Below are 26,683 nucleotides of genomic sequence, written 5' to 3'. Positions count from 1 at the left end.
AGGCTGAAGGGATCCATGGAGGAAGTTCCCACACAGAAGTCACAGGACAGGGATATATAGGCACAGATGGAGAAAATGGCAGTGATACATGGCAGAGAACGAATGTCACTATGGAAGTGCAGGGTCTCCCTCCTTCTTGGGGGGTTGGCAGGTCATAGGCAAAGCATCATTCTGTATGCCTAGGATCAATCAGATGGCAATCATAATCAAAGGGCATTACAGCTCCAAAACTATAATAGAGATGAATGGGGCAATATAGTACCAAGAGTCAAAAGGCCTTGGAAGATAATGCCAATTAGAAGATACAAAAGGAAGCCATCAAAGAGTAGCTAGTCTTGGAGCCAGCAGAAAATCTGAAATGTAGATGAGCAGGTCAGTCTCACTTAGACATAATGGTCCCCTGTGGAATTTCCTATTAAATGCCAAATGAGCCAGAGTCAAATAAGCAAAGTCAATCTCTGATCTTCAATCAAAAGTTCCAGTAAAGAATTACAGCAAGTAGGACTCAAAAATTGCAAGGTGTCTGGTTAGAAGCCACTGGAAGAAAATGAACCCCCGCCCCCCAGGGTCAAGCAGTCTGGGCCTAAGGGCTCATGTTCTTCCTCTGAACATTACTCCAGCTTGCAAGGCTTGGCTGCTCCTTTGGTGGCCAGCTCAATCCCCACTGAAAACAGGGGACCCACTGAGTTCTGCAGATTCCTAGATAAACCAAAGCCAGCTACCTTGGTTGCTCTTTAATTTCCAAAAACACCATAGTACTACACAGTCTCCAGTGCAGATGGACTGCCCAGACCTGCTTACCCAGCTCTATTGTCAAGAGAGAACATATAACTGTTTTCCCATGTGCAAGAATTCCAGGAAGGAAACACCTGATGATCTTAAAAATTCTTACCTTTCAAACCAAGGTTTAAAACTAAAAGAAATGTTTTCTTCTCTGTGGCTCCTTGCCCATTACAGGTTATCCTGGTGACAGCTATCTTCCAAATTACCGCATTAGCAGATTAGCAGGAATAAAAGAGGATATTGTATGAAACAGAAGTGTTCCTGTAAAAACAAAAACAAAACAGATAAATCACATGTGTTGTATTTGGTCTGATGACTTGGGGTCTTGATTCCCACAGAACTATAGAGAATTAAAAAAGCTCAAGTTGAAGCTTTCCTATATGAACACTGAGAAAACAGATATTCCTATACTCCAGTTTTTATCCCACCCTAAAGAATAACCTGGAGATAAACACAGATGCCACAACAGCACTGTGAAGAATCATGTCCCTCTTATCTATGAAATGACACACTCGTCAACAGAAGGCTGACTTTAAGCACTGCACTTTAAGATGCTAAGCAAAGGGCTGGGAAGATGGTTCAGCAGTTTAGAGCACTAGCTGCTCTTGCAGAGGACCCAGCCTCGATCTCCAATACCCACATGGTGACACACAACTGTCTGTAACTCCAATTCTAGGGCCTTTTCAGACACCACACACATGGTGCATACATACTGGCAAAATACTCATACACATAAAATTGTGTGTGTGTGTGTGTGTGTGTGTGTGTGTGTGTGTGTGTGTGTGTACACAAACATGGGACCTGTCATTACTAAAGGTTAAGTCCAGTTCCTGCTGTCATTCTGTGTTAAAGTTACAGACAGCCCTTTGCTTGGCATGGTGGCACATCCCTTTAATCCCAAGGCAGATGGAGCTGAGTAAGTTCATGGCCAGCTTGGTCTACATGTTGAGTTCAGGACAGCTGGGGGGTAGGGGGGACCCAGACTGAGAGCCTGTCTCCAAAAATAAATAAATATAATCTAAGTTAAGACACTCTCCAAAATGCATACAATATGCAAAAATTGGCATTAAATTTGTGTAGTTCCAGGTCCCTCAAGCTAATCTTCAATCAATTCTAAATACCATCAATAACCACCTATTCTGCCTACCTGCAAGCAAAATACCCATTCCACTCTTAGAGGCTCCCAGCAGTATCATCAACACAGTGCCTGCAGTCCTATTTAAATGCCAAAAGCACACACAGTTGTCAGGTGGGTCTATCTACACACTGTGAATTCAGACTGAGCTAAACTGTCTAAGGATGCTGGGGCATCATCTACCCTTTAGAGAAAGAACCTTTGTTCAAGGGCCTATGGATTTTCACTTGGACTGTGTCTTTGTTTCATTTCCCATTGCTGTGATTAAACAAACAAACAAAAAACAAAACAAACAAAAAAAAACAGAAAAACAAAAACCTTAAACAAAAGCAACTTAAGGGAGAAAGGGCTTACTTCAGCACACAGTTCAAGGGTACTGTCCAACATTGAAAGTCAAGACTACAGGAGCTTGAAGCAGCTGGTCACATGGGATCCACAATCAGGAAGCGAAGAGTAATGAATGCTGCTGCTGCTGCTGCTGCTCAGCTCCCTCTTTCCACTTACAGAGTCCAGGACCTCAGCCAGAGAGTGGTGCCACCCACAGTGGTCAGATCTTTCTTCCTACCTCAAAATAATCCCCACAGGTATGGCCAGTGGCCTGTTTCCCAGGTGACTCTAGATTCTGTCAAGATGACAGTTAACATAGACCATCACAAACTGATTAAGGTGTGTGTTTAATACCAAGAAAATCTGTATACTTAAAAATGTTAGAATAGTAAAAAATAAGATGCAGAAGAACAGAACTGTGTGCCAGTACAATACTGAGACTGCTGGGTAAAGAGGAATAATCAATATGCACTGAAAATAGATCTACAAAACAACAGTAAAAGAATGCTTTTTGTTCTTGTTCATGTCTATTCCCCAAAGCACAAACTACAAGCAAGAAGACAGCAAAATCGGGAGTGCTAGAGAGAAACAGAATGTTGATCAAATGATATTATGCTTAGATCCCAAATCTCACTCTTTCCTTCCATACTAGCAGATTCCCATAAGCTAAAAGACAGCTCTTTGAACTGGGACAGCCACACTGAAAATTCAAAGAGCTACAGAACCAATGCCAGGACAAGGAACGTCATACCCCACCCCAGTCTTCAGACTGAAAAGTGAAACTGTCTTACAAGTGACGTGAATGACCTTGATGTGTGTGTGTTGGGGGGGGGGGGGGCCTGACGGGACACCACACGACTTGAAATTTTACTGGAGCTCATTAACCAAGTGAGCCAAACTAGTGATCTGCTATAATGCCCGGGTCAATAAGCCCTGCCTAACATTAAAGCTGCCCATCAGCCACTCTCATCTATTAATCTTAAAAGTTCAGGGTTTGGTGCCCCAGGGGTGGGGTGCTCAATGGTTAAGAACCTAAGTTTGGTTCCCAATATCCAGGTTAAATAGCTCCCAACTGCTTTTAACTCTAGCTCTAGGGGATCTGAAAGCTACTTCTGTCCTCTAAGGGCACTGATACTCATGTGCACATACCCAAATACTTCTGTACACATATGCAAGTAAAAGCAAAATAAAATGTTTAGTAATAAGAAGTTCCATAAGTTCTTATTTCTTACTATTCTAACATTTTTAAGTATACAGATTTTCTTGGTATTAAACACACACCTTAATCAATTTGTGATGGTCTATGTTAACTGTCATCTTGACAGAATCTAGAGTCACCTGGGAAACAGGCCACTGGCCATACCTGTGGGGATTATTTTGAGGTAGGAATAAAGACCTGATTATTTAGTAATAAGAAGTTTCAGCAGTTCGAGAAACTTCAAAACAACTGAATTAGCTCCCTATGTGTGTATTCAGGTATGCTGCTGAAGATGAAACCCAGGCCTCAAGTATTTCATGCACAAGCTTTATCAGAAGTGACTCTCCAGCCTCTCCTTAACTCCTCCAGAAACTGTTTGCTGAGTTGATTCTCTTGCACAACTCTGAACACACCCAGTTGAGGAACTGCTGAACCATAGCTGCTCTACAGCACACCTCAGTGGCAATGCCTATGCTTCAAGTCAGGGTCACACACAACTGAAACCAGGTCTCCTTCATTTCCCACCACCTAAACACATTTTTAAAACTTTCTTTCATTTCACTTCTGAATGCTGGGTGCAGATTTCTGGCAGTAATGATAACTAGATGAGGTCAACTTGTCCCAAAACGGTGGATGATCTTAATCAGTTAAGATGATAGTAATAGATTTCTTACTGTAAAGTAACCATTTTTTTTAGTGACTCATCGGTAAGCAATCTGCAAGAAGACATGTACAGATGATGCTCTTAGAACATTCATTCACTTGAGAGTTTCAATACTCACTGGACAGTGACACTATGATACTTACATATGTTTTTATCTGAGACAGTGTCTCACATAGTCCAGGCTGGTCTCAAACTCACTACACAGCAGAGGATGATGTTGAACTCCTGATCTTCCTGCTTCAGGTGTGCCTACTGGGTGCCACACTATACCACTCAGCTGCCTTCTGCATTTATTAGCTGACTTTCTAACTTTGTAAGGTATGTTCCTGTCTCCCACACACTCTTCCCCAAATCCATTATTAGTATGAACTCATATACTCTTATGAGCACCATCTTCACAACATCCCATATTTGGCCATAGGAGCTGTCCTAGAAGCTTCTGTGTGAACTCCTCTCACAGCATGTTCCTGGTTCATATCATTCCTTTCTCTGCCACAACTTTGGAAATCCACCATTCTCTAAGAAGTCCTGATTCTGGTCAGTGGAAGACATTTGTAATTGAAAAACTAAGAAGTATACAAATAAGAGGTGGTGCTACTTCCTCTGCTCTTTTAGTGGAGCTTAGAAAGAATGGCAGTTCCTAGGATTAACTCTCCATTTGTGCATCTCTGACCTTTACACATGAGCAAAGCCAAAGATTACCAGACTGCTTCAGAAAGCCTAGCATGAAGAACGCCACAGTAAACAGAAAAGTGCAAAAGAAAACAGAAAGACTGTACATATATACAACACACATTTAAAAAGTCATTGCTACCTCCAGAAAGATCAAGATAATGTGTCGTTAAACACTGAGTGCCACTGAAGGGTGGGGGCCTTTAAAATTTAAAGACTCCAAGCAGAAATTAAAAACTGAATAGAAAGGTTTTAAAATAAAGAGGATAGAAAACAAGGAAAGAAATTAGAGAATTCCTGAAGGAGACTTTCACAAGAAGCATCACTGAAAGTTCATGAGCTAGCCAGACAGTGTAGCCTGGGGCTTTCACAAAGAATCCCAAAGATAAAAAGCTTTGGGTTTCTCAAAGTCACACTAGAAAGCTAAAGAACTGTGTGAGAAGCTGGGTGAAGGAGGAGAGCTTAGTGGGAAGCACTTGTTAGGTACCTCTATACAATCCAAAGCAGCCCCCAAAATACCCTATACACATTAGGATGGCTACAATTTAAAAAACAAATTGAAAGTAAGAGTCTGTGAGGATGTGGAGAAATCCAAACCTTCATGCACTGCAGAGAGAAATGGAAAACAACTACAGGGACTATGGAAAAGTCTGTTGGTTCCTCAAAATAATGAAAAATACTTACAAAACAAACCACACAAGAAAAAAATGACCAGATGACCCAGCATTTCCACTTTAGGTTCTATACAAAAGAATGCTATTAACTCGGTTAACAGGGTGCTTGCCCAGCACCACAATGCCCTTGGTTGATCTCCAGTATTGCATAAACAGTATGTTGGTGCCTTCCTGAAATATCATCACTTAAGAGAGAGGGCAAGAGAATCAGAAGTTCCTGATCATCCTCAGCTATACAGTAAGGCCAGACTAGGCTTCATGAGTGCCTCTAATAAAAACAACAACAACAACAACAACAAAAAACCACATTATTCTCAACAGCTAACATGTAGTGCAAACTAAGTGCCCACCAACAGCCAAATACAAAAATTATATTCAGCTGTAAAAGAAAAGAAAGGGGCTGGAGATATGGTTCAGCAGTTAAGAGCACTGGCTGCTCTTCCAGAAGACCCAGGCTCAGTGCTGAGCACCTACGTGGTGGCTTACAACTGTCTGTAACTCCAGTTCCAGGGAATCTCATGTCCTTTTCTGGATTCTGTGGGCACCAGGAGTGCACCTGGTGCTCAGACATGCACACCGAAAAGGAAAAAACAAAAAAACAAAAAACGCTCAAACACATAAAACATAAAACTAAATCTTTGGTGGTGGTGGTGGGGGCATGGTGGTACATGCTTTTAATCTCAGAACTTGGAAGATGGCAAGAGGATCTCTGTGAATTACAGACAACCTAGTCTATGTATCAAGTTCCAGACCAACAGGGTTACGTAATGAGATGACCTGCATCAGCCATGCAGGGCTTGCAGATGAGAGACGCTGCCACCAAGCTGGTGTCCCCTCCCACCTTTGGTATCAACCCTACAGCCAACATGAAGGAACCATGGCAGCCAAAGCAATGCTCTGCTGCGAGGAAGAGTCCACAGAGCCTGCAGTATCTATGGAACAACTAAAAAAAAAATGCAGATCTGACTGGAAGATGCTTTTAAAAAGTGGTCTCACAAAATTAGAAGGAAAGACAGTGGAGCAGAGCCTGGCAGAGAATGGCAAGACAGTGAAGGGTATGAAAGCAATATGGGAGAGCACTCGGCTGCATTGGACAACAAACATGTCATTACTAAATAGGGCTGGCACTTGGCCCTTGGACTGGCCCGAAGCATGGAGCCACCGCTGCTGCTCACCTTCCTGGAAGAAGGGGAGCTCGGGACCATGGTGCTGCCCACAGCTGCAAGCACAACAGTTGTGCCACGTGAGCCTAAGGGTGGCCAGCATAGAGGACAGGGAGGTGTGCAATGGCCTGGAGCTCTCACAGATCCTGCCCCTGAATGCCCTGCCCAGCAGCAAGACCATCCTGACCAGGGCAACAGCAAGATATCCAAGACAAGTCTCAGTGACTGTCCAGTATTTATGCTGCTTCAAAAACCAGAAACCTTAAACCAGACCAATGACTCCTTGCAATGAGTATTTGCATGTAAAGCTGTTTGGGCAAAATGCCACTTTGACAAACAAGTATGTTATGGAGAGGTGGGAAAGATGGAGGAGTGGAGCAACGTGTGCAATGGAGAGAGGCGGAATTAGAGACGTAATAGCAGTGACAGGTTATGGGAAAAGGCTGCGGTTGGATAGGGTCAGGGGTGAGGGCATGGGCGACTGTCAGGCAAGAAGGTATGCAACAACTTGAAGTTCACACAGGCTCTACCTCTGAACAAGCTGCCCAGCTACAGACAGGATCACCCTGGCTCTGAGCAGTAAAAGAATGTCTGAGATGGAGAATGGTTTATTTTCTGGATTGGAACCCCCTGAAAGACCTCCAGGGTCTGTGCTGCCCCCAGAGGCCATGTTGGTATCTGTGATCTGTGCTACCCCCAGAGGCTAGACCATGATCTGTGCTGAGCCCCAGGCCATGCTGATACCCAAGGTCTATGTAGATGTCCATGGTCTGTGCTGCTGTCGAAGGTCATGTCTATGCTGTGGTCCATGCTGCCGCCGAGGGCCATGTTAGTGTCTGTGGTCCTGCTGCAGCCAGGCCTGCGTTACTACCAAAGGCTATGTGGATATCCATTGTCTGTGCTGCTGATAGAGGCATGTCCGTGTTACCACCAAACGTTATGTGGCTGTCCTGTGCTTCTGCAAGAGGTCATGTATGTTTATGTCTGCGGCCAGTGCTGCCACCAAAGACCATGACGGTGTTGGTGGTCTGTCTGTGCTGCAACCAGAGGCCTTGTGGATGTCTATGGTCTGCATTCTCACTAGAGGCCATGTGGATGTCCATGGTCCATGTTACCACCAAAGGCCATGTTGATGTCCATGGTCTGTGCTGCCACCATGTAGAGGGTCCATAGTGTGTGCTGTCGCCGGTGGCTATGTGGATGTCCATGGTCTGTGCTGTCATCAGAAACCATGCGGATGCTGGGCGGTGGTGGCGCACACCTTTAATCCCAGCACTCGGGAGGCAGAGCCAGGCGGATCTCTGTGAGTTCGAGGCCAGCTTGGGCTACCAAGTGAGTTCCAGGAAAGGCGCAAAGCTACACAGAGAAACCCTGTCTTGAAAAACAAAAAACAAAAAACAAAAAAAAACAAAAAACAAAAAAAGAAACGATGCGGAAGTCCATGATCCATGCTGCCGCTGACTATAAAGGGCAAGGAAGCTTCTTTTGCAGTGATATCAATGACTGCAGACTCACAGTTGAGAATGAGAGACACAGAAGGCTTCTGTGACAACCCTTCTCCTCCACCCCCCAAAAAAGACAAGTCTAGACAAGAAGCCATTGAAGAGACCTCTTAAAAATTGTGATAGCAATCCTGAAGTGTCTTCACAGTTAAGAGACTGGCCACTGAGAGTTTGACCATGCTCCAGTGAGTATATGGGCAACACAAATTGGACTTGGCATTTTTTTAAAATTTCTTTTCTTCTTTATTTGGGGGTGGGACACAAGAAGGAGGTAGACCTGGAAAGACTAGGAAGTAAATATGATTGGAGTGCATTATGTGAAACTCCCAAATAATCAATAAAACTATTATGTTGGGGATAAAAAGCAGGAGGGGCAGCACAGGGAAGAAAAGGTGGCACATGCTACAACTCAGTAAACCATAATGACTGGCTAGAAATCACACAAAAAGCCAAAGTATCTCTTGGCAAAGTTAATTTTGCTAATTTCAAGTAGTGTGAAGTGCCCCAGTCCCCTCCCACCCTCAGTTTCTTTCTTGCCTAAATGAATAAAGTTTTACTCTTGCTATCCTCTTTATTTAGAAATTAAACTTACCATGGATAGGAATAATAGAAGCAAGCGTATACCTAGGGGCAAGTACTGTCTGCAGTTTCAGGTATTACTGGACCACATCCCCAAAGAAGGAAGGGCTTTGACAGTTAAAACTGGAGAGAAAGGAGAACGTTTGGTTTTGGGAGTTTTTTGAGACAGGTTTTCTCTGTGTAGTTTGGGGCCTATTCCTGGATCTTGCTCTGTAGACCAGGCTGGCCTCAAACTCAGAGATCTGCCCAGCTCTGCCTCCCAAGTGCTGGAGTTAAAGGTGTGCACCACTGCCGCCTGGCAACATTGTGTTTTAAAGAGTACATAGAAGCTGGGCAGTACAGAGGCAGGAGGATCTCTGTGAGATCAAGGCCAGCCTGGTCTACAGAGAAAGTTCCAGGACACCCAGAGCTACACAGAGAAACCATCTTGAGAAAACAAACAAAGAGTACATAGAGGGCTAGGATGCAGCTCAGCGGTGAAGAGCTTGCCTAGCATGCAAATAGCTCCTCTACATTCCCTCCCCAAAACGTCAACTCCCAAGAGTAAGTACATAGAAAGGTAACAAAACTCCCTTCCCCTCAAAAAAAGTCTGTCTAGGAGGGATGAACTGGAATCCACAAGAGTGAAGGAGGCGGTAAATCTCCCTAAGGATCTGGTTTCTAGGAAATTACAGTTTTACATCAGAAAGCATAAAATGAGGAAGAGGCTCTCTTAGAGAGCAAGACTGCTCAGGAACAAGGAATAAGGACAGGGCCACAGCAGCCGAGGGAGGCACTGCTTGCTGATTGGAAGCTAAAACAGCACACAGTTGGGCCTAGTTTGATCCTAGCACTCAGGAGGCAGAGGCAGAAAGATCTCTCTGAGTAGGAGCCAGACTGGTCTATGTATCAGGTTCCAGAGCTATTATATAGTGAGACTCTGACTCCAAAAACAAACAATAACAACAACAATAATAATAACAGCTATGGAGTTTAGCTGCCCATTACTGGATTATTATTCTCTTGGAGAAATGGATCCAAAGACCCATCCCCTAAAAAAATAATCAAGACAGGAAAATTATTATGCTTTCATTTTTATATGTATTATCATCTATCATTCCTTACAGGAACAATACTTTTCTGAACAGACATACAATTCTACCTCTACCATAAATCCTACCTTCTTTTCAGTGCTACTCACTGTGATGACAGCTAAAGAATGCAATGTGGTATACTTACAAAAATGTCAGTTAAAGTGCTACAGATGTAGTTCAGAGGTAGAGTGCATGCTTAGCATGCTTAAAATTAAAAGTCTTAGGTTCAATCTCAAAGATACCCCATGGAAGACTGGTTTAGCCTAAAACATAACAGAATCTCTCAACTGAACAGCATCTAAATGTATCTGCTTACTCACAAAGTCTGAGGAAATAGGATGAACCCTCACCATTCACAACCCCTTATCTTAAAGAAAATAGGAAAGGGTTCATCCTAATCTGCCTTTTTATGGACATCGAATTTATTGAAATCAAACTTATTTACCTGGGGGGGATTCCCTTCACTCTGTACTCATAAACTTTTTAAAATGCAGACTACATCCTATTGATGCCAAGTCACAGGAGAAAGCCAGAGCTACTCCATAACATCCAAGTAAATAACTGTCTTTCTGTACAGTATCAGACACAACAAAACTGTGCCCACACTACAGACAAGTGACAGCCTAGAGTCCAGACACAGAGAAGCAAAGACTTCACCTCCTGCTATATCAAAAATCCTCAGGCCATTACCTTGATCATTTTAACATGGCTCAATGATCCTGCTGTGCATGCTTCAAAACACTCAAGTCAGAAGGGACTGAAGACAATGAGATAATCCATCTACATAAAGGCTTGTTATCACTTTGCCATCAGTGTCTAGCATGCTGTGAATGAAAGGTCATCAGTAAAGTTTTGAATGCAAACATCATCAACACTATTTGTGGTGACACACATGCAATCCCAGCACTCAGGAGGCTGAGACAGGAGAAGCTCAAAGTCAGCCTTGGCTACACAGTCATGGTCTAATAAAAAGTAATTGTAAAAACATCAATAATTGGGAGAAACATAAAACTTAAAACCTCTATATCTTCAGAAATATCTCCCAACAATATACATATACCTGTAACTCTAACAGGTACCTTCAGAAACACCAACCACTAAGCCTGGGAAAGGATATCAACACTTCAAAGCCATTAACCAAAATCACTACACCAAGAATATAAGAAGACTACCCTGTAAAGTACAAGCCACCCTCGGGAAGCCCTCCATGCCACCTTAGGAAGGCCATATCAGTAGGCGATGCATTTTAAGCAGACCTTGGCACCTGACTGGATTACATCACTGTCTGGCTATGCTCACTAGTAGCACTCACATCACTTCAGCTCAGTCTAACTCACTATGAAAACACAGCCAACTCATAAATTAGTAAACTAGCATCCAAAGTAAAGGCCAGATGAGCATCTATGCTTGTTACAGTCACAGTGGGTAAGGAATTACTTACTATACAACCTAATGGTCAGCCTACACCTCACCAACCCAACCTGAAGTACTCTCAAGTCAACACTTCCTCAATGTCACCAAAACTTTTTACAAAGCGTATGAGCAACCAAGTGATTAAAGTTATAGAAGAGTACATTTCTTTCCTTTCTTTTTTAAGACAATCTCACACTTTGTAGCCCAGATTAACCTGAACTCATTATGTAATATCAGGCTGGCCTCCAATTTGCCGCCATCCTCCTGCCTCTGCCTTCCTAAGTGCTGGAATTACAGGTATGCACTAACATGCCCCATTTCAATGAACTAGTGCAGTTCATAAGTTGATATTTCTCACTACAGCAGCAGCTCTGTATTGATTAAAGCCATATTCCTTTAAAGCCCAACAGGGTGATCTAGACCTAAGGTGACACACATATTCGGTTCTCAACAAATAATTTCTTCTCTTTGTATTTGTTTTACCTACAAAAGGAGAAACCTGAGACTAAATCACCTCTCAATCTTACAATTCATTCCTACACATCTAAGAAATAAGGAAATATGGACAGGTCAATCTGATGGAGACAATTCCTTAGCTGAGATTCTTTCTAAGTGTGTGGATAACAACCAAGATTAGCTATCACAACAAATATGCTTTCTTAACTGCTGAGCCATTTCTCCAGCCTCTCATTTTTCTTTTTCAAGACAGGTCTTCTTCACACTGGAGAGATGGTTCAGCAGTTAAGAGCACTGGCTGCTCTTCTGGAGGATCTGGGTTCGATTCCAGCAACCACACAGTGGTTCACACCTGTCTGTGACACCAGTTCCAGGGGATCTAAGATCCTCTTCTGAACTCCACAGGTACCAGGCATACAAGTGGTATGCAGACAAAACATTCAAACACATAAAATGAAAGAAAGAAGTCTTTTAAAAACAAGGAAATATAAACAATATCAGGATATGAAGAAAAACAAGCCAGTGAGTAACAAGTCTCAAATGTTTAAGTAGTTACTTACATAAATTTAAACTGAAAATGACAGAGAATTTAAAGTTCCTCCAAGCCGGACTTGGTGATGTACACTTTAACCGTAGCACTCAGCAGGCAGAAGCAGGCCAATCTCTGTGAGTTTGAAGCCAGCTTCATTTTTTTTGAGTTTCAGGACAACATAGTGAAACCTTGGCTTAAAAAGTAGGGGGAAAAAAGTTGTCTGCTGTAAGACCAGTCTGTTTGGTTGTGTCAAGTCTCTTACTTAAAAAGATAAAAACGCCAAACAAACTGCAAAAGGGTCCACAGCACTGTGTTCATGTAGGTAACATGAGAATGTACAGCTCACAAAGACTTAAGTTATCCCAGTATACACTAGGCATACCATGCGATGTTCAGGGTTCTCAATGGAATCGGACACTTGCTTACTCTGCCAATGAATCAAACCAAGTGAAATTCGATGTGGCCTTGATGGAAGATATGCTTGTTTCTAGGTACAATTAGGTAAAATGTAATGTGGATTCAGTCACAAATCTTGTAGGACATCACACACCCTTTTCCTGTAGTATGTCATCCAGTAGATACATAAAACAGGACCAAATTCCCCAAAGAGAATCCCAGCCAGCCTCTGAAGAAGGAATCTGCACTTTAGAAACACAAGTTTCTAAAGGTGATGGCCGCCCCCCGTAGGGTGACCAGCATAGCTCTTTTCAAAGGCTCAATTCTTCTACAGCCTGCTCTGGCTTATACCAGACCCACTGGTATGTTTTCAATCTTTAAATAAGAAAAAGATTACCAAAGGATTTGACTAATAGCTTAATTTAAAAAAAAAGAAAAAGAAAGAAAGAAAAAAGAAACAACAACAACAAAAAAACCCTCTATACCAGACAGTGGTGGCGCACCCACCTTTGATCCTAGCACTCAGGAGGAAGAGGCAGGTGGGTCTCTGAGTTCAAGGACAGCCTGGTCTACAGATCAAGTTCTAGGACAGCCAGGGCTACACAGAGAAACTCTGTCTTGAAAAAATACCACCACCCATAACAAACCAAAACAAAACAAACAAAAACAAAAAAACAACAACAAAAACACTCTAAATCCTTTCCTGAACCAATAGTGTTTGTCTTGTATAGACTTCATGCCATGTAAGCAGGCCACTAATGACCATGTAGTTTTCAACTTTTGCTTTTACAAAGAAAAAAAAAAGCCTAAGCTCCCCAGGATGGAACTGCTGGAGAACAGGACATGCACTTCTAGTTAGGTCACACCCCCACCACTGTTGTATGAATGCCTGTTCCCCCCACATCCATCAACACTCGAACATGCTCTTTTCTCTTTGGAGGAAGGCTAGACATCATTGTTCACTTTTTTTGATGTGTCCGAGTCTGCACCTGAGTGCAGGTGCCTGTAGTGCAGGTGCCTGTAGAGTCCAGAAGAAACTATCGGGTTCACTGGCACTGGAATTACAGGCAGTTTTGAGCTGTGTGCAGGTGCTGGGAACTAACCTTGGGTCTTCTATACATATATACATAGAACAGTACAGACTCTTAACCAGGGAGCCATCTCTCCAGGCCCCATTTTTCACATTTTTGAAAGCCATTTACACTTTACTTTTCTGCCAAGTATCTTTTTGTCCATTTCTATTGGGCTAGGCTGGTTAGTGCTTTGTATTTTCATTTTTTATAGCATCTGACAGCATTCCCTCTTCAATTATTACACTCTGGTACTATCTGTACTAGTCAACTTCTAGTGGGGTTCACCCCAGTTACCCCCTTTCAGTTCTCATTTTAACCTGCTCTCAATGTAGTTCACCAGGAGACACCCCCACATTGGAATGAAAAATGTTCTCATCAGCTGACCTCTCTGACGGCAAGTTTTCTTCTCCCCAACTACTCCTCAGGCTCTCTGTCTGGAGAACTCCTATGATTCTTTCTCTCTCACAGTAGCCCTGGAAAGTGCAGGCTGTATACATGCCCTATCAGTCTTCCAGGTTAACCAATCCTGAAGAAAACTTCACCTTTTAGTCAGTTTCCTCGGTGACTGAAGCAAAGCTTAGGAGATCCCAAACCAGCTTGGAGGAATGAGGGCAGTCACTGACATTGGTTTCTAACTATCTCGTGTCTCTGCTGCCTGTACCTCTTCAGCACATCCTACTAGCACACATCACCACAGCCAGTCAGTTACTAAAGTACCTCTAGAAACATAATTCTTTTTTTTTTAAAGATTTATTTATTTATTATGTATACAGCATGTATGACCACAGGCCAGAAGAGGGCACCAGATCTCGTTACAGATGGTTGTGAGCCACCATGTGGTTGCTGGGAATTGAACTCAGGACCTCTGGAAGAGCAGTCAGTGCTCTTAACCTCTGAGCCATCTCTCCAGCCCGAAACATAATTCTTTTTTTTTTTTTTTTTTTTTTTGGTTTTTCGAGACAGGGTTTCTCTGTGTAGCTTTGCGCCTTTCCTGGGACTCACTTGGTAGTCCAGGCTGGCCTCGAACTCACAGAGATCCGCCTGGCTCTGCCTCCCGAGTGCTGGGATTAAAGGCGTGCGCCACCACCGCCCGGCCCGAAACATAATTCTTAAACCAGTGGGATCATCTCTGTACTTTAAACACCAGTGCCCAAGTAGTAGACCGTTCCCATAAAAGTCTCACAGTGAACTAAACCATCAACTACATAAACTAGTGACAGGCAATCATGCAGAGAAGGCCCTGTTTTCCATCACACACCACACAACCAAATCGTCCCTGCAATATGCCTTCCCCAGCTCACTAAAACATGCCTCCAGTTGTGAGAGACAGACTTGGCTCCTACTGCCACACACCCACTTTCAATCCAGTTCATTAAACTTTATAACCTCATTCACCCCTCCCTCCTCTCAATCTTCTGCCACTGCCTTGAAGATGAACACAGCCACTTCTACTTCTTACTTAGGCTCTTTCTTGATCAGGGTTTCCTGCTACTCACATGTACAGTCTGTGATCTACACTTTCTCTGTAACACCCACAAAAGGCTTCTGAGCATCTGAGTCACAATGCATTTGAACGGAGACATGGTATGAATGAAAAACATGCCATGGACTTCAAAGACCAAAAAAGAGGTCAAGGGTATGGTTCCATGGCAGAGTGCTTGCCTGGCATGTCTGAAGCCTTAGGCTCAATCCCTAGTATAGCTTCAAGATTAAATAAAAACAGAAGTTTTTAAAAAAAAAAAAAAACTTATTTATTTTGTTAAAATAATGTTAAATGTTACAATAATATTTTGCAGCTGGGCAGTGGTGGCACACACCTTTAATTCCAGCACTCAAGAGGCAGATGCAGGTGGATCTCTGAGTTTGAGGGCCAGGGGTACACAGAGAAACTGTCTCATAAATAAATAAATAAATAAATAAATAAATAAATAAATAAATAAACAAACAAACAAACAAAAGAAACTTTGGACACACTGAGTTAAACACAAACACAAAATTCAAATGGCTGGGGATAGAGTGCAGTGGCAGAGCAAGACCCATACATACTGCCTCATACACACATACCTATATATATGATGTATGCTGTGTATGTATCTTCCCCACTTTTCTTTTCATATATAGCACCTAGGAAATGTCAGTACATAGCTTGACTGTCATCCTGAGACAGGGTCCTGAGTGTTACACTGAGAGCATCAGCCAGCCCCAGAGCCACTTTCTTTAACCAGGTATGATTAAAGCATAGCAAACACTGGACCTGACAAAGGACAGGTATTAGACATTTGTCAGATGAATTATGACCAAAATTGGTATCATTTATGTACATTCAACTAGACACAAAGTATACTGGGAAGTGGTAGCACTCACCTTTAATCCCAGGACTCAGGAGGCCAAGGCAGGTGCATCTGAGTTTAAGGCCAGCCAGGGCTACAGAGTCAGATCCTGTCTTCAATAAAATTTAAAACAAACAAAAAACTTTTGATTAAAGGCTAAACAACAAATTTTTAATTATGTCTTAGAAGAATGATATACCTTTTATTTGTTTGTTTTGTTTTTCTGAGACAAGGTTTCTCTGTGTAGTCCTGACTGTCCTGGAACTTGCTCTGTAGACCAGGCTGGCCTCAAACTCAGAGACCCACCTGCCTCTGGGATTAAAGGCACCGCCCTCCCACCCCCTCACACACACCTGGCGAAATGAATGATATTCTTAAAATTGGAATCAAGCAAAAACATTTACAATTAGCCTTTGGATATGAACACACTATGACATGAATACACTTTAGATATGAACTGTTTACTTCTTTAATATTAATCACCTTGCCTCTGGTATTTCTAGTTTTCACACAGAAGTTCTCATTAGGATTCAGAAATTGAAAATTAGGTATTCAAAGTATACAATCTTTAAAAGAATTTTAGAATTTTGAAAAATCAACCCTCAAATATTGATCACCACTCAAAAAGTTCAATGAGCCAATGCTAATAGGCAGTTCAGCAGAAAATAAGTATAGCAAACTTGGCCATCTAGTAATCAAGAGCTGGAGCCCATGCGATACTACCAAAGAGGGTATAGTTTCCAAAATGACAGGACTGTCACCCCACAGAAGACAGAAAGTTGTTCATTTGGCCTTTAAACAGACAAACTGGGACTGGAGAAGTGGCTCAGCAGTTAGGAGCACTGGCTGCTCTTCTAGAGGACCCAGGTTCAGTTCCTAGTATCCACACGGTAGTTAACTGTAACTACAGTTCCAGAGGCTCCAACCCCCTCTTCTGGCCTCTGCAGGCACTGCACACATGGAATGCAAAACATTCATGCAGGTAAAACAAATCTAGCTAGGTGGTGGTGGCAGGTATCTTTAATTGCACCCCAAGCTCCTGACCCACAGAGCTGCAATGCTTAATGTTCCCTTCTGTCTTGGGTTGCTGTGTTGGGGGTAATTATTACAGCAGTGGATGGAGAACTGATAATAAAAAGACAGTTTTCTGTAAAGCACAAGTCCATATACACTCTTTATCAACAAGGCTATATAGGCAACCAAAGAACTTATGAAGAAATATCTGTGAGCCAGGCGCTGTCTGAAGAGGCTGAGGCAGGAGGATTATCTGGGGCTTGTTAGGCTGACTGGCTTAGTGAGTGACCCTCACCAAAAAAAAAAAAAAAAAAGCCAGGCAGTGATGGCATACACCTTTAATCCCAGCACTCAGAAGGCAGAAGCACACTTTAGATACGAACTGTTTACTTCTTTAATATTAATCACCCTGCCCCTGGTATTACTAATTTTCACATAGAACTTCTCATTAGGATTCAGAAACTAAAGATTAGGTATTCAAAGCATAAAATATCTAAGTTCAAGGCCAGCTTGGTCTACAAAGAAAGTTCCAAGACAGCCAGGTCTGTTACACAGAGAAACCCTATCTTGGAAAGAAACAAACAAACAAAAAAAGTAGATACTGTCTGCAGAAATGATACCGAAGGTTGTCCTTCTGGCTTCCAAGTGTTCACACTCAAAAAAAGGCTTGACCTCACTTGTGCGATTTAAATTTCCTTATGAGGCTGGAGAAATGATGGCTCAGTGGTTAAAAGTAGTTGCTGTTCTTCCAGAGGATCTGAGCCTGAGTTCAATTCCCAACACCCACAATGGGTGACAAACAACTACCTGCAAATCCAAATCCAATTCCAGAGAATCCAACACTGTCTTCTGACAGTACCCACACACAGAAGATGCATATGTGCAAAAGCACGCGTGCTCGCCACACACGCATTCATGTGCACACAAAAGTAAATTAAAAAAATAAACTACCTCATGACACAGCTACCATTGGTTGCCTCAAGATGGGGGGGGGGACACCCCAGAACATAAGGTTTCTGCAGGCGTACCATAGCTGCTCAGCTCCATGAACGCATTGAAAACAGAAAAAAGCATGCTTTAAGCAGGTGTAAGTAAGTCTGTCTTCCAGCACTGCTTCTGAAGAGCTTGAGAATCTACATCCCGCTTTTTGTTCATTGAAACAGGGTCACACTGTGCAGCCTTGACTGGCCTGGGACTCAGAGATCTGCCCGGAGTGCTGGGATTAAAAATATGCGCCTCCACACCTGGCATGCACCATGCTTTATTGACCCAACATATCCTAACACTTTCATTTGGGCTTCACAACAATCTAGTTAGGTTTTTCAATTTTCACACAATGCTGACTAACCCAGTGTTAGTTGGGAAGCCACTAGGCCAGCATTCAGAATGCCACTGCCTTCCTGCATGTTGCTGCTTTCCAGCTCATCGGAACCAAAGCTTACACTCCATGAGCAGCTACCATGGCAGTTACTGTTTTCTACACGACCTTGAGTGTGCAGGCAGCTCTTATACTTTCTCATGCTTGCACTTACTGAACATTTTCCACGAATTCATTTATAGTTGAAGACACTTACTGTAAGAAATGAACCAATTCAACCTCAACAGTATAATAAATGTGCATGACACTGAATTTGTGTTTTTGGGGGGGGGGGGGTGTCTGTCTGTCTACAGTGTGTTCTTAGTGAAAGAGTGGAAGAAGGATAAAATACAAGAGGAGCCAGAATTTAAAAACAAAAAACAAAACAAACAAACAAACAAACAAAAACACAGCCAGGCGGTGGTGGTGCACACCTCCCAACACTCGAGAGGTAGATCTAATCGGATCTTTATGAGTTTGAGGTCAGCCTGGTCTACAGAGCGAGATCCAGGACAGGTACCAAAACTACACAGAGAAACCCTGTCTCGGAAAACCAAAAACAAAACAAAAACAGTCAAAAACGAGGGATATTTTCACAGCAAGCTGGCCAGCAAACTCAGAGCATCTCTATAAATATTCATTTATTTTACATTTTGGGGTATGTATGCATGCACACACAGAGTTCAGAGGGATAACCTGCAGGTGCTTGCTCTCTCCTATCTGATGACAGAACTCAAATTGTCAAGCATGGTGCATGGGGTTATCTGCTAAGCCATCTCACTTGCCTCAGAGGATCATTCCTAAGCTTGCACAACCGCTCAGTGCAAACCAGTGACACAGAAACCTACTAAAGCTGTTCTGCAGATCTGAACAGGGCACTCATTCATGAAGTGGTGTTCATTAGGGATGAGTGCATAAACAAATGTATAGAAACCTACAATGGGATATAACACACTTAAAAAGGAAATACATTTTGAAATATGCTACACTGCAAATGAACCGTGCTGCAATGAGGCTTCAAGCCAGTCACAAAGCACAACTGTATTCCACTCACATGTGGCACTCAGAGCTGCTGCTAGTAGCAGTAGAGGAGAATGGGGAGCCCACTGAGCACCGAGCTTCACCTTGGAAAGGTGAGGCTTCTGGAGCTGTATGGTGCTGATGGTTGCTGAACGTGTCAAAGTATTTAATCTCTTCCTAGCAGTAAGTGAAGAGTTGAAGAAACTGAAAACAATTCCTCCTACATCTATAAGAAAATGAGGTCACCGAGCAAACTGCTGCTCCCCAGAAAAGTGGAGAGGCAGTAAAGCAGATACAAAGGATCACAACTAACCAGCAGAGAAAGGTAAACAAATATGAAAACTATATGAAGCAGGCGGATCTCTCTGAGTTCGAGGCCAGCCTGGTGAGTTCCAGGAAAGGCACAAAACTACACAGAGAAACCCTGTCTCGAAAAACCAAAAAAAAAAAAAAAAAAAAACACCAAAAACAAAAAGAAAACTATATGAACTATCAAGGCCTGGAGCGCATAGCTGTATGGATTAAAAACTCCTGAAGGGTCACTGTGATGGGGTCTGACTAGGTCTTGAGAGTGAATACCCCTCTCTCTAACTCTGCCAGAGGATGGAGATAAGAGCTATCTGAAATGTGTTTCTAGGGATACAGACTAACCAGCTAACTAAGACCTAGTAACAAGGACTACAGAATGAGTCCCAGTTCCCTATAACTTACACTGATAAAGGCCCAAGATTCAGTGAAGTTCTTTTACCCAGCACATCATGTCCACCTTTCAACAAAAACAATCACAGAGCATACTACAAAAGGGAGAAGAAAAAAAAAGTCACAGGACTGAACCTGTCTCAGAACTACAGTCAAGCACCAAAAGAATGATGAAATTAAAAGACCAGAAAAACGTTAAGTCCATGATTAATTTGCTAGGGATTTAGTAGAAAATGGTAGACAGCATGCAGGAGCAGAATGAAATGTCAGCAGGAGAAAGGAAACTCTGAAAACTAAGAAGAGCCAGCAGTGCTGGTGCTCACCTTTAATCCCAGCCCTCAGGAAGCAGAGACAGGCAGATCTCGGTGAGTTTGAGGGCAGCCTGGTGAATTCCAGGACTACACAGAAAAACCATGTCTCAAAAAACAAAAACATTACAAAGAAATACCAGTCAGGCAAGGTACTGCACACCTCCTGACACTCTGGAAGTGGACACAGAAGGATAAGAAAATGACCAGAAGCGGATTGAGGTTCCTCCTGCTGCCATCTGTGACTCACAGCATTGCTCCTGCTAGGATCAAGCCCTGGAAAAGGAGCCAACAGTGGAAAGAGGCCAGCACTAGAATGCATAGAGCCTGCCGCTGCAATGTCACAAATAAGCTCCATCACTAGCTCTGGTACCACTTTTGTTCCAGATTATCTTTTTTAAAATTTGTTAGTCAAGGATGAGGTAAGGAGAAAACCTATTAATGGAAAGAAATAAATATGATTTTGCATAGAAACTACAAAACTTTACTTTAAAAACCATAACTAGGGAGATAGTTCTGTTGGTAAAGTCCTTGCTACACAAGCATGAGGCTGAGTATGATACAGCACCCATGTATCATAAAAGCTAGATGTGGTCGAATGTGCCTATAAACAGAAGTGGAGACAGGGATCTCTGCAGCTCACTAGCCAGTCAGTTCAGCTTAACTGGCAAGATCCAAGCCAAAGAAATCCTATCTCAAAAAAAAGCATGGTGGCCAGGCTTGGTGACGCACATCTTTAATACCAGCACTCAAGAGACAGAGGCAGGTGGATTTCTTTGAGTTCAAAGCCAGCCAGAGGTACAAAATACGGCCCTGTCAAGAAAAGAAAAAAAAAAAAGAGGAGACCAGCCAGAGCTATAAAGTGAGACCCTGTCTCAAAAAAAAAAAAAAAAAAAAAAAACCAAACCAAAAATAAATAAATAAATAAATAAATAACATGGTAGACAGCACCTGGGTAAAGACCCCAATCTGTGTGTGGATAGCAACCTCCACAGATACACATACACACAAATAAATGAAAGGAGAGTGAGAGGACCATCCATCCTTGTCATCTGTTGGGAAAAGCAGGACTCCTCTTTCTGTCCCTCATAAAGACCTGCCTCATGTCTTATTCGAGCTGTATGCACAGCCCTTCTCTGGAGTGTTCTGGTGTTCTGTACATGGTCAGAGTCACACACAGATTGAATTGTTTCGTTTTGCTTTGTTTTGTTGGGTTTTTTTTCGAGACAGGGTTTCTCTGTGTAGCCCGAACTGTCCTGGAACTCCCTCTGCCTCTGCTCCCAAGTGCTGGAATTAAAGGTATGTGCCACCACAGTCTGGCTTCAGCCTTCTTTCTTATAGAATCCAGGACCAACATCCCAAGAATGGCACTACCCACAATAGGTTGGGCCACCCCCCATCAGTTACTAATTAAGAAAATGCCCTACAGGCTTGTCTACAGCCCATCAGTGGAAAAGTGCTGAGGGCCCAGTGAAGACCCAAAGACTGCAAAGCAGCTGGCATTCTTTCTTACCTACCAAATACATAGCATATGGAAACATGGCTGAAACATCATGTTATAGATCTACACTCAGGGAGGAGACTCCCAAGAAAGAACCAGCAGACTTGAAAAGCTGAAGAGAATTTATTAAAAACCATGATGAAGGTTGGGGATACAGCTCAGCCCTGGAGTGATCACTTAGTGTGTGAGAACCCAAGCTATTCTCCAGCACAGGGGGCAGGGGTGAAAGAAACTCAAGTCAGTCCAAAAAAAAAAAAAAAAAGTTTTGCAGGGCATGGTGGCACATGCCTTTAATCCCAGCACTCAGGAAGCAGAGGCAGGTGCATCTCCGAGTTTGAGGCCAGCCTGGTACAGAACAAGCTTCAGGTTGGTCAGGGCTACACAAGGAAACCCTGTCTCAAAAAACGAAAAAGAAAAGAAAAAAGGAAATTCAAGTTAGTCAATGAATGAAATTCAGGACGGACTAAGCTGGATCATTAAGAACAAAGATGGGCCGGGCGGTGGTGGCACACGCCTTTAATCCCAGCACTCGGGAGGCAGAGCCAGGCAGATCTCTGTGAGTTCGAGGCCAGCCTGGTCTCCAAAGCGAGTCCCGGGAAAGGCGCAAAGCTACACAGAGAAACCTTGTCTCAAAAAACCAAAAAGAAAAAGAAAAAAAAGAACAAAGATGGAACTGAAAAAAATAACCAGACGGTGACACAGATAAAAACACAGAAGACAGAGCATAGAAAACTGAGCATGTTGGCGCAGCAGCTCACCCTGCACCAACAGAAGCTAGTTTTGGCAGGAGCCTACAATTCCATTACTCAGGAGGCTGAGGAAGGAGGATCCAGTTTTAGGCTATTTTAAACTACACAAGGAGACCTGTCTCAACCACAAAAAGTCAAGTTCCACTGACCTGTAGAAGTAGTAGTCCTAACAGTCCCAAAATCGAAATGATAAACTGTCCATACAACAGACTTAATAGAAGATCAAAGGAAATATAGGGCTGGGAGATGGCTCAAATAGTGAACTGCTTACCATACAAGTACCAGGACCCAAGTTCAAATCCCCAGCAAGTACCTATTATCCCACAGCTAGAGAGGTAGACAGGAAGGTAGACAGGAAGATCCCTGGGGTTGGCAGGCCAGTCAGTATAGCCCAATCAGTAAGCTACAGACTCAGTGAAGACTGACTCACAACACAAGGTGGGGAAGCAATTGAGAAAGACAGCTAAAGTCAACCTCCGCCCCCCCCCCTCACACACACACACACACACACACACACACACACACACACACACGAAAAAGAAAGTACCAGTTCTGATACATAATAAAACATGAGAGAACCTCAATATATGCTAAATGAATAAGCCAGTCACAAAAGATTATATACAACTACTCACATGAATGTACAGACCACATAGGAGATAATGAAAATAGTCTGAATTTAGACTGGTGACTACTATACAATTCTGTGGGATATTAAAGTCTATTAAATTATATAGTTTAGATAATGTTGTATTTTGCACTGTTTGTAAGATCAGGTTTCACAGGGGGCTGGAGGCTCAGAGGTTAAGAGCACCGACTGTTCTTCCAGAGGTCCTGAGTTCAATTCCCAACAACCACACGGTGGCTCACGACCATCTGTAATGAGATCTGGTGCCCTCTTCTGGCCTGCAGTCATACATGCTGTATAGATAATAAATAAAAAAAATCTAGAAAAAAAAATTTAAAAAAAAGATCAGGTTTCATGTAGCCCAGACTGGTTGGTCTTGAACTCTGAGAAGTGAATAATGATCTTGAACATGCTTAATCCTCCTGCTTCTACCTGCTAGCATACTAAGCTAATGTTTTTGGTTTGGAGCTGTTATTTTTTTTTTTAAGACCCCTGAAATGTAGCTCACCAAACGGGTAAATATAAAATGGTCTGACAATCCAAAGAGCCAGCAAGGACCACTTGAAAATGGTTTGCACTACCTCCCAAAATTGAAGCTGGACATGTCCCAACAGTCTCAACTCTCCAGTCTGTGCCCCAGAGACACGCTTTTGCAATTTTGTCAAAACTGTTGACAGCAACTTTCTCTTACTGGAAACAATCCTATTTTCTGACAACAGAACAAGGAATAAAATGCAATACATTCAATCGAAAACGTAACACGGGCAAAGGGGAATGAACTTCAGCTGTGCATGACTGTGGCCACCCGTCACTAGCTGCCTTCCTTAGCTCTAATGGCAGTAATCGCCCCTGTCTCTCTAGTCCACAACCCCTGTTAAGGAAGCACTGTGCTGTCACCTCTCAATGCAGACACACCCCCACAGAAGCCACTGTGTGGCTAGTCTGTTCACATTCCAACTTCATCCTTTCACCTCTCTTCACATCCTACCTACCAACTTATTCTCACTTCCCTTTCCCTGGGGAGAATAGGACCTTAAAGAAAATATCCATATGCTCTCATTGTCCACCCCACCCCCATTCCACTCTACCCTCTCCCACCAACGAGGAGCAAAGAGGGCCTGCTCTCCATGTAAACACAGCTCAGTGCTGCCTGCCCAAGACTTGGGGATGGGATGGGCCTGCAGAGAGTGCTGACTCTCCTGCTTCACCACATTGTTCCTCTTGCACAGTAGCACTTCAGGCACACTGTGGTTGTCTGATTGAGAATGGGTCCCCACAGGCTAAGTGTTTGAACACTTGGTCCCCAGTTGGTGGACTGTTTAGGAAAAAATAGGTGTGGCTTTGGAGGAGGTATGTTTTGAGGTTTCAAAAAGACTCCAGCCATTCACAATGTGCTTTCTGTGTATGGATCTGGATATGAGTCTCAGCTACTGCTAGTGCCATGCCTGCCTGTCTGTGGCCATGCTTCCCATCACAATGGTAATGGACTCCTATTCCAGAAACTGGAAGCCCCAAATAAACTCTTCCTTCTAAGTTGCCTTGGTCATGTTGTTTTATCACATCAATAGAAAAGTTAACTAATTCACACACTAAAGCACCTAAGGCACACCAATGTCCTAATTTACACATTCCAGTAAATTCTTACTCATCCATACCTTCTACCCCAGACAAGTCCCCAAGAGAGAGCACTGTCTACTCTCTGTCCATCCAGGTTTCTCACACTTCCTCGTTCATCAAGATCACTCATAACTTCTATGCCACCAAAGCCAGGCGTTATCTTAAGCTCTCATCATGCTTGACCTTAAAAGCTTCAGCATTTAAGGCAGGTCCCCACCAGCCTTCACCACAGCATTTTCCCTCACCTTCACAGTCACCAACCTTGCCTGGTTCCTTCTCCCAGAGTACTTGCTCAACATACCCTCAATGCCATCTAAACACGGAGGCCTCACACTGATGCCCTTTCTCTCCTCTAAACTCTAAATGCTGTGTGCTCTCTAAAAGTGTCCCAATTGAACAAGCCCAAATTCACCTCCTGGTGTAGCCTTTACAACCTGTTCCTGCAGTAAGAAAAAGTCCCTACTGTCATCTTTTACTTCTCTTATACCCATATCCAGTTGGCCAGCAAATAGCATCTGCTCTCGCTCCAAGAAGGATCCAGACTCCAATCACTTCTCAATACCACTCCTGGTCCCCTTCAGCCCAAGCTGCCATGACTGCTTTACTGGATCACTGCCATCACCTTCTAAAGCCTCTCCTGCCAGCTGCATAGGGACAGCTATTCTTAACTTAGCTGCAGTGGGGGGACCTTTCAGAAACCAGACCATGTCATACCTCTGGCTCAAAACAGACCTACTTTACCACTCACTCCCCCAGGGCTCCTCCCTCCAATGCAACAGGCACATCCCAATTCATAGCACTTCATGTATGCTGGACTCTCTACCTACATATAATAATGCTCCCACATACCCATGGCCTCTTGCCTTGACCTTTCACCTTCTAGGCAAAAGGCCCTTCACAGGTAGCCCTAATCTGAGCACACTGCCTTTCAGTCTGAAAACAGACCACCCCTTTCCTCTTTTGCTGGCTCCTATCAGTATCCAGATGGCTACTATACCATTTACTATCTGTAACTGTCTCCCTGACACTAAAATCGTGCACTGCATGAGGATAAGAACATGGTTCTGCTCTGCTCATTACTAAGACAGTAAGTACCTAAGCATTAGGAAAACAAAATGGATCTTGAGAACAATGTTAAAAAAGAGACTTCATAGAATAAAAGATTCAATTTATACAGTTTACTGACATGCAAAAATTACGTCACATTATTTTAGGAGACATTCACAGATGGCAACACAGAAGTAAAGGAATAAAATGCCTTGAGAAGGTCAGAGAGAAGAAGGTAGTCAGAGAGGTCACACGGGACCAAAGGTAGTGACAATACTTTCTGAAACTGGCTAGTGCCAGTATAACTTTCAGTTCTAATTTTTCTTATTTGTACCCATCATGATACAAATACTCTGAATGAACTTGTTAGACTTAAAACAAAAACTAGATGTGAATGGGTAACCTAGCCCACCACTTATCTTCAAAGCAAAACTCTGCAGGCATACAGCCACCTTTGCTAGACACATTTTTGACTAGGGATGTTTTCATACACAACAGCTGAGGAGCTGCAGAAAGTAAAATACTTGCCAACTGACCCTTTATAGAAAAACAGAACTATGAAATCCTAATGTAAAATTTGTAAAGAAAATGAGTATAAAAGCCAAAAACTACATCATCATCTGCCGACATGGACCAATCCTTCAAGACACACGTGCTTACCCACACCATGTTGAAAGGCATACAGCTCAGCAGGGCGGTGGTGGCGCACACCTTTAATCCCAGCACTTGAGAGGCAGACAGGCGGATTTCTGTGAGTTCAAGGCCAGCCTGGT

At 43.0% G+C, this 26,683-nt stretch overlaps 1 protein-coding gene across 10 annotated transcripts in view; it reads right to left on the bottom strand.

The window, feature by feature from the left end:
• The window catches only part of Ppp6r3 (protein phosphatase 6 regulatory subunit 3), a 132,213-nt gene that overhangs the window by 95,734 nt on the left and 9,796 nt on the right, over positions 1-26,683 (bottom strand). For all 10 annotated transcript variants that reach the window (XM_059263712.1, XM_059263722.1, XM_059263737.1 and 7 more), the window contains exon 2: positions 893-1,044. The gene's annotated coding sequence lies outside the window, so the exon portion shown is untranslated. The remainder of the gene's footprint in view (positions 1-892; positions 1,045-26,683) is intronic.

Source organism: Peromyscus eremicus, chromosome 1 (assembly GCF_949786415.1).
Source record: "Peromyscus eremicus chromosome 1, PerEre_H2_v1, whole genome shotgun sequence".
NCBI classification, from domain to species: domain Eukaryota; kingdom Metazoa; phylum Chordata; class Mammalia; order Rodentia; family Cricetidae; genus Peromyscus; species Peromyscus eremicus.
This window is presented reverse-complemented; position numbering and strand designations above follow the sequence as displayed.